We start from the raw sequence: 9,263 nt of genomic DNA, 5'->3' as shown, positions 1-9,263 counted from the left end.
GTTCTGGCAGAAAGGTCAAAACAGAGGCTCGGCTCTGACTGGCTGAAGTTGGGCACCTCACAGGACAGCCACCAGACCCCTCCCCCCCCCATCTTCCCAGGTAATCGGAGACGCCAAAAGCACGTGACATCCGTTCCAGCAGAAAGGTTGGATAACCATGTAATGAACAATAATTCCAAAACACTAAGTTCTGTTTATGGAATTTTGTACGTAGTTCAAGAGGCAATCATTTAAGGAGAACAAGAAACCAGAATGTGACTTAGAATTGGAAAAATGTGTACAGCAGGATTTTATCTTTTCACCTTATTTATTCCATGTATATATTCAGTAAATAATCTGAGAAATTGGACTATATGAAGAAGAACACAGTATCAGAATTTAAGGAAAATAAACTGATATATGAAGACAATACAACCTTAATTAGAGAAACCTGAAGATTATTTGAAATACTAACTGGTAAATGTAAAAGATGACAGGTTTTAGTTTATAGAATAAACATAAAAAAATTGAAACCTTTATAAATGAACCAACAGACAACATCATGGTAAAAAAAATTTAAGTTGTCAAGGATTTCTTTCATCCTTTTGGTTCAATAATCAATGCTCATGGACTTAGCAACCTAGAAATCAAACATTATATTCAACTAAATTAAAGGTATCTTTAAAATGTGAAAAAGCAAAGCTTTCAATTTCATGACTAAAGTGAACCGAGCCTAAGCCACAGTCATTTCAATTACCTCACGTGAATACAAAAGTTGAACAGTGATAAAAGAAGACTGAAGAACTGATTCATTCAAATTTTGGTACTGGGGAAAACATACCATGGAGTTTCTGACAAGTGAGCAAACATACATGAGAGAAACGACAGCCCTAATAGTCCTTAGAAATAAGGATGACAAGACTTCATTTTGCTGATTTTGGAAAAGTCATCAAAAGGAATAAATTGCTTAAGAAAATGTTAGTATAGCAGAAGGTCAGCAGAAAAGGAGGTGGACCTTTAGTAAGATAAAGTGGTACAATGGATTCAAAGTAATGATTGTGAGAATTGCTCAGGACCAGGCCATATTTCCTTGTTATGCTCCTATCCCATGCTATGAGCCACAGTCAATTAATTCAATGGCACCTAACAACATTGAGAGCCTTGAGAGAACAACATTGAGAAATAAGTGAAGACTGCATCTTTAAAATGAATGGGAGCTAATCAGATGAAAAGGGGCATGATATACTGAAAAGAGAAAGTAGCCTGAACAAAAGCAGAATTGTCATGGGAACAAAAAGGTTGGTGGTAGAATGGACAAACACACACCATCAACTGGAAGGTTGGAACCATCTCCTGATCCTTTGTTCATCTGGGTCACAAACAAATCCCTTCTAGGAATATTTCTTTTATCATTGCTGTTTTACTGAAATATGCTACTCTCTGAAGATCTGCTTCCCCTGCAGTCCTCTTTGTTGCTGTTGTTCTGTACCATTGAGTCGGAACTGACCCATAAAGTAGGTTTTCGGAGTCAGTGAGGAGAGGTGGTCATTTCCTAATTTCTCTGCTCTGCTTTTACATTTGCAATAGAGATATTTTGTCTCTTCAATGTTTATGTCCTCCTGTATTTTCGCTGTGCACTCTCCTGGTAATTATAGGGGCCTGGTCATTACAATCAGTCTCTTAGTTATGAAAGTCTGACTTTCAGAAACTCCTATTTGCCTTTTAGTTTTATGTCAATTTGGCCTCACTTTGAAAGGACTGAACCAATCGCTGCTGGCAATAAATTCTTCAACACAATCATCTTCTTTTACTGCTTCTACAGCTCTGAAATCGCTGAAAGGCCTTCAAATCTTTTTTTTTTTCAAATCATTTTTAAAATTAGACTTCGGCACACTTAGAGACAGATCTTCTTAACTTGAAGTCTTCCTGTACTAATAGCAGAAACCTTTCCATTATTTCATTCTGACTATTCCCCTCTCTGCCAGTAAGCTTCTATCTTTCTGCTTTCTGGGGGCCTTAGTTTCCTACGACTGCTGTAACAGAAATACCACAAGTGCGTGGGTGGCTTTAAAGAACAAAAATTTCTTTTTTCAAAGTTCTGGAAGCAAAAGTAAAAATCGGAATCTTTATTGTGTTAATTCCTTTCTTCCTAGTTATTGTTGTTAGTTGTCGACTGTGTTGACAACAATGCAGGGACCCTACGAATAACTGATAGAAACCCTGCCCTATCTGCATCCCCCTCACAATCTCCACCATCCTCAAGCCATTTCTGCAGTTACCATGCCAATCCATCTTGTTGAAAATGTTTCTCTTCACTGTGTCTCTATTTTTTCCAGTATGATACCTTTCCCAAGGACTGGCCTCAGAGCCTGACAAGATACTCAAAGTATGGGAGACAAAGTTTTACCATCCTTGCTTTTAAGAAACACTCTGGTTGCACTTCCTCCAAGACAGATTTGTTTGTTCTTTTGGCATTCAAAAAATCATACTCTTCTTCACTAACACCACAATTCAAAGGCATCCATTCTCCTTTGGTCTTCCTATTCTTTGCTTATCAGTAGTGTCGGGTAAATTCTTTGATTTATAGATGATCTTGGCACAGTCTCTGTCTTCCTCATTTTATACTTGCCTCTGTGTCTAATAGGCTTTTTTTTAAAATAAGCCAGAAGTGATGAGATTAAGAACTCATCATACTTAGATCTAATCTAATTAATGTAACAAAGAAAATCTTATTTTCCTCAGCTTTTGATTTCTAGATTTTATTTTATGATAATGTAGCCTACTGAGGACATAAAAAAAGCTTAAGAAAGTCAAGGAGAAGAGCACAGGAAAGGAAAGATAATCTGGGCTTCCATTTTAAGCAACAAATTTGTTGTTTTGAGTGCCCTTGAGTCATCTATGTCTCATGGTGACCCTATCAAGAGTAGCTCTGAACTCTGCCCTATCCTGAGCCAGTCTTCAGTCTCTGACACACCTAACCCCATTACCACAGTCACTGTGTAAATGCATCTCATCTGGGGTCTTCCTCTGCTGCACTGACCTTCCACCCTTGCAAGCATGATATCCTTCTCCAAGGACTTGTCCCTCCTGGTCACGTACCAAAAGTGTGTGAGATGGAGTTTCAAAATCCTTACCTCCAAGGAACTAGTTTCACTCTCTCCAGGACAGACGTATTTGTTCTCTTGGCAGTCCAAGGTAAGTTCAATACTCTTCTCCAGCACCACAATTCAAAGGTAAAGATTCTTCTTCTGTCATCCTTAGTCATTGTCCAGATCTCTGAGACATAGCAAGTAATTGCAAACACTATGGCCTTGATCAGGTGCACATTAGTTTCTAGACTGAGATCTTTGCTCTTTAGCACTTTGGAGAGGTCCATGGCAGCAAATTTTCACATTGCAAGTCATCTTTTAATTTCCTAACTGCTGGTGAGAGCCAGCTTAAATTGTTAACGACCTCAATCTCTTCTCCATCTATCAGGATGTTGCTAATTGAGAATCTTTGTTTTCTTGATGTTGAGTATCAATTAAGGGTGACAAAAACAAGATGGTACTATGGCCATTTCACAAAAGCAAGATGTACACCAAAACAAAGTTTAGGTGTTGAGGATGGTTGTAGGGGGGGTGGAAATCAACCATTGCAGTTATTAGAAATTAAGAAAGGTGAAAGATACTGAGTGAAATGTCCCAGTCACAAAGGGTCAAATATTGCATGGTGCCACTGTTGTAGAATGGGACTGTCCTTGGGGTTGGGGAGAGACTGAGTAAGATGGGTTCAATAATGTATGCTGCTCTGAAACAGAGAAGGGAGAAAATGGTTTAAAAGAGATATGTGATTAGGTATTTATGTCATGACAGGAGTCTAGAGTGATGGCTACATGGTGGAGTGGACCTGGGGGAGGGTTTGTAAAATAATGAAAGAATCTTTTCTTTTACTTTTCCAAGAGGGTAATGTCTGGTGTGGGGGAGCCTTGGGAGGGGACAAATCTACAACAATGAATGAATGGAAATCCAAAGCCTCGGTAAATTTTCACTGAAATTAATAACAAATTTAAATTTAAAAAAAAAGAATTAAGTTAGAGTAAGGATGGCAATGGAACCACCTTACCTCTGTAACTTGATATGTGCCACTATTAGAACCTCTACTCAGAATATTATTGCTTTTTAATTTTTGACTCATGCACTTTTGTTAGTTAAATTTGTATCTTCTAGGCTGCAACACTTCCATGATACATCTTCAAGGATATGAACATGTACTGCTAAGCACAATTGATAACAGTGCATCTAAATTCCAAAATCAATCTCCATAACAGTCTATGTGTTTCCTACTGCCAAGGAGGCCCTTTAGAGTAGTGAGAAAAGACATTCACCCTGAAACCCACAGCATCCCTTTTCAGCAGGAAGTAGCTAAGAGAATACGCCATCCCCTTTTCCTTATGAATCAGGGTGAAGTCTCTCTCAGGGAGGAGTGATAGGGAATGGCAAGGGACACACTGACAAAGGAGATTAATCAGAACTGGCTTTGACTAGCACTGTGGCAATTGGACAATTAAAACAGACATGGAGGGGAAGAAGAACGAACTGGGGATGAGGGTGGAAAAAACAGTGCAACAATGAATGAATGAAAACCCCAAATCTCTGTAAATGTTCATTAAAACTAATAAAATTTAATTTTAAAAAAAAGGTGAAAGAATGAAAGAAAGGGAGGAAGGGAGGAGAGAGAGGAATGGAGGGGAGAGGGGAAGAAAGGGGAGAAGGGAAGGAGGGAAGGGAGGAGGAGAGAGAGAGCAGGAGAGAAAGAAAGATAAATAGATATAGAGAAATAGACTTTAGACTGGTCTGTCTTCAGTTTGTTATTGTTGTTATGTGCCCTATATACAATAGCTCTGAATCCTGCTCTGTCCTGAGCCAATCTCATTATCTCTGATGCTCCTATCATCTTTACCCCAGTTGTTGTGTGAATCCATCTCATCCAGGGTCTTCCTTTCCTGTACTGTTCCTCTACCCATCTAACCATGATATCCTTCTCCAAAGACTGGTCCCTCCTGGCTGCATGCCCAAAGTGTTTGAGATGAAAATGGCACCAAATATGGCAGGGTTCAGTTCAACTCTTCATAGAGTCACTATGAGTCATATTCGACTTGGCAGCACCTGACAACAAAAATAACATCCCCATCAGTCTCTGTGTTCCCTGTCTCTTACTGGTGATTCTAATTTCTGATGATCTGGGGAATTGAAGGAGTTCCTTTATTCTCATTGCAGTATCCATTTTTCTTCCTTTACTCACTTTACTCACTTTACTTCCTTTACTCATTCCTTTGCCCTGTTCTCTCTCTCTCATGAGGTTTCTTTTTCTGTAGAGTGTGAAAATTATCCAACATCATCACTAATATCACACACCAGCAAAATTTTGATGAAGATTATGCAGAAATGACTGGAATATTACAGAGAACTACCAGAAATCCAAGCTGGGTTTAGAAGAGGTCATGGCACTAGAGACATTATTGCCAATGCCAAATCGATCTTGGCAGAAAGCAAAGAATACCAGAAAAATGTCTAACTGTGCTTCATTGACTATGCAAAGGCATTTTATTGTCTGGATCAAAACAAATTGTGGCTAACCTTGAGGAGAATAGGAATCCCAGAACATGTGACTGTGCTTATGTGAAACCTATACTTGGACCAGTAAACAGACCTCAAAACAGAGCAGGAAAGCACTGCATGATTCAAAATCACGAAAGGAGTGTGTCAGGGTTGCATCCTGTCCTTGTACTTTTTCAATGTGTATGCAGAACAGATCATTTGGGAAGCAGGGCATTATAAGGAAGAATGGGAAATCAGGATTGGAGGAAGATTCATCAACAAACTACTTTAATGCAGATTACACAACTTTGCTTGCTGAAACTGAAGAAGACCTGAAGCACTTGCTGCAGAAGGTCAAGGACTGTAGTCTTCAGTATGGATTGAAGTTCACCATTAAGAAGATAAAGATTCTCACCACTGGACCAATTGGCAGCACCATGATAGATGGAGAAGAGACTGAGATTGTTAACAATTACAGCTTTCTTGGTTCCACAATCAACACTCCTGGGACCAGCAATCAGCAAATCAAAAGATGACTTGCACTGGGGAAAATCTGCAGTAAGGGATCTCTCCAGAATACTGAAAATTAACAACATCGGTTTAGAGACTAAGGTGCACCTAATCCAGGCCGTGGTCTTTACAATTACCTGCTATGCAACAGAGACCTGGACAATGACTAAAAATGACAGAAGAATTGATGCCTTCAAATTTTGGTGCTGAAGAAGGGTCTTAAACATACCATAGACTGCCAAGAAAACAAATAGGTCTGTCTTGGAGAGTAAAAGCAAGTTCCTCCTTGGAGGCTAGGATTTTGAAGCTCTGTCTCACATACTTTTGGCATGTAGCCAGGTGAGACCAGAAGTACATGGTGCTCACAAGGATGGAGGGACAGCACAGGAGAGGTAGACTGAAGATGAGCCGGATTCATACAGTGACTGGGGCCATGGGGGTTGGTGTGTCCAAGTCAGTGAGACTGGCTCAGGAAAGGGCTTGGAGCTGCTAAACATAGAGTCGCTATGGGTCACAGATGACTAAACAGTATATAACAACTCTTCCCAAACGCATCTGGTCTTCCTTATTTTGTTAGGGAATAAAAGTCTTCATTGTTGTCAGGGCAGCTCCAACTATAGGGACTCTCAATTGAACTCCTGAGGTTATAAATAAACATGGGAGGAGACTGCTCATATTTCTCCTGTGGAAGTACTGGTAGATTCAAACCACCAAGCAGAAAATATTCTCATGTTCTCTTCTTGCTCCATCTTCTCTATCCATAGTGCCAAATGCCAGGTGTACACATGAGCAATGCCACTTATCCTTCCCCTAAGCCTTGTTCATGATATTTCTTCTTTTTTCTTTTATTAATTTTTAAAAAAAGTTATAGAGATTTTGGATTTTCATCCATTGTTGCACTTTTCTCTCTGCCCACCCCTCCACTCCAGTTCATTCTTCTCTTTGAAAAGAAAAAGAAAAATTCTTTCATTGTTATACAATCCCTCCCCCCAGGTCTACTCCACTATGAAGCCTTCATTCTGGACTCTGTCATGACAATAATATCTAATCACATACACTTTTTAAACAGTCCCCTCTCTCATCTGTTTCAATACAGTGTATATAATTTATCCCAGCTTTCTCAGTCTCCCCTATCTTCTCTATTTCTCAAATGCTATTCCTTAGTATTCTTTCCTGTAACTCAATTCCATGCTATAAATGTAGATCGTTGGACAGTCACTGCTTGCAGTTGGTCATTTGTTGTGTCCAAATTCCTCCTCCTGTATTTATTTTTAATCCCCAGCAATTTTACTTATGTTCTCTAATACACTCTTTCTTTGGATTTCTTTCATCTTCCACCGAGATAAAGTGGTGAATTGAAGAGACTTAAGCACAGACACAAGATTAGAAAGGTTTTTAACTGTTATAGAGAGTCACTATGAGCCTGAGTTGACTGGACAGCATTTAACAACAATAAGCATTGGCTCTGATAGGGAGCTTTGGTGGCCTGTGCTGCAGTTCTGAAGGCCTTTGGATAGGCTATCTCCTCCTGTACGATTAACTGCTTCTGAAAACCTGCTGGAGGGTCACTAGGGGTCAGTTCTGACCTTACGGTACACAACAGAAAAAAGATAGCACAAAAGTGTCCAAAATACAGAATAGGCATTGGCTCTGAGTAACAGTTTCCAATTTTTATCAACCCCTGAGTATAAAAGCAAACCTCTTCAGGCCTGCTCACTCCCAGGGGCAGGAACTTTAAACACTAGATGTCATCTTGAAACTTAATCCAACAGCTACATATATAATGAGTCACTTCCAAAACACAAAGGAAAATTCAGTTGCTCCATGGGGTGTCAAGGCCTTTGAGTTACCTACCACTGTCATCCCCAAAGGTCAGGGATGGGAGCAGCTATTCTCTTATCCTTAATTCTAGACTCAGGCATGAGCTGCAGAGTTCAGCCACAACATGAATATGGAGATTCTTGAAAGTGTCCTGGAAAATGGTCAGCTGTATACGAAAAGCCAAAAGATGTCATTACATGTCTTTGCTAAAATTTGTTGCAGAGGAAAACCACATCCATCTAAAACTGGGGCAATTGCAGAGATAGATCACGCCTAGGGCTCTCACCCCTAATACAATGTGCCTATCTGGAGCAGCCAAGAATTCATAAAGTCCCTGAATCTGATGACACACCAGCAACAAGATGAATGCTCAGAGAGTGGTGGTTGCCGGAGGGTGTACAGAACCCAGGCTGAACAGATGGAGCACAGTGGAGAGTGGGAAGGCCTCAGAGATACATGCACATCTCAGCCCTCTGGGAACAAAAGCATTTATGTCAACTACAGAGACATCATACCCTTATCAAGACGTTAATGTCACTTAGAAGACCATCAAGAGATGCAAATAACCTATCATGAGGATCACTCACAACTTAGGAGTGAAAATGTTTTTCAAATTATGTACTTTTCATTTCTCCTTCCTACCTAAGTATCCGAGAGGCTGGGCTCTATGAGGAGAATTGTGGCATCAGGATTGGTGGAAGATCTATTAACAATCTCCGTTATGCAGATGACACAACCTTGCTTGCTGAAACTGAGGAGGACCTCATGCACTTGCTGCGAAGGGTCAAGGACTGCAGCCTTCAGTATGGACTAAGGCTCAATGTCAAGAAGACAAAGATTCTTGCCACTGGACCAATTGGCAGCGTCAGGATGGATGACGAAGAGATTGAGAGTGTTCACAGCTTCAGTTTGCTCGGCTCCACAGTCAACACTCTTGGTACCAGCAGTCAGGAAATCAAAAAGCGTATCACGATGGGAAAGTCTGCTGTTAGGGACCTCTCAAAGGTACTCAGGAGCAACAGTGTCTCTCTGGAGACTAAGGTGCGCCTGATACAGGTCATGGTCTTTGCAATTGCTTGTTATGCATCAGAGAGTTGGACAATGACTAGGGAGGACAGAAGGAGAGTGGATGCTTTTGAGCTGTGGTGCTGGAGAAGGGTACTGAATGTACCATGGACTGCCAGGAAAACAAACAGGTTCATCTTGGAGACGATTAAACCAAGGTACTCCTTGGAGGCAAGGATTCTGGGGCTTCATCTGACATACTTTGGACATGTTGCCAGGAGGGACGGGTCCTTGGAGAGGGACATCATGCTTGGGAGGGTGGAGGAACAGCGCAGGAGGGGAAGACCCTCTATGAGATGGATTGATTCG

Source organism: Elephantulus edwardii, unplaced genomic scaffold (genome assembly GCF_000299155.1).
Source record: "Elephantulus edwardii isolate Elephantulus edwardi_28Jun2011 unplaced genomic scaffold, EleEdw1.0 scaffold00007, whole genome shotgun sequence".
NCBI lineage: Eukaryota > Metazoa > Chordata > Mammalia > Macroscelidea > Macroscelididae > Elephantulus > Elephantulus edwardii.
The sequence above is the reverse complement of the archived record's forward strand: the minus strand, read 5'-3'. Positions refer to the sequence as shown.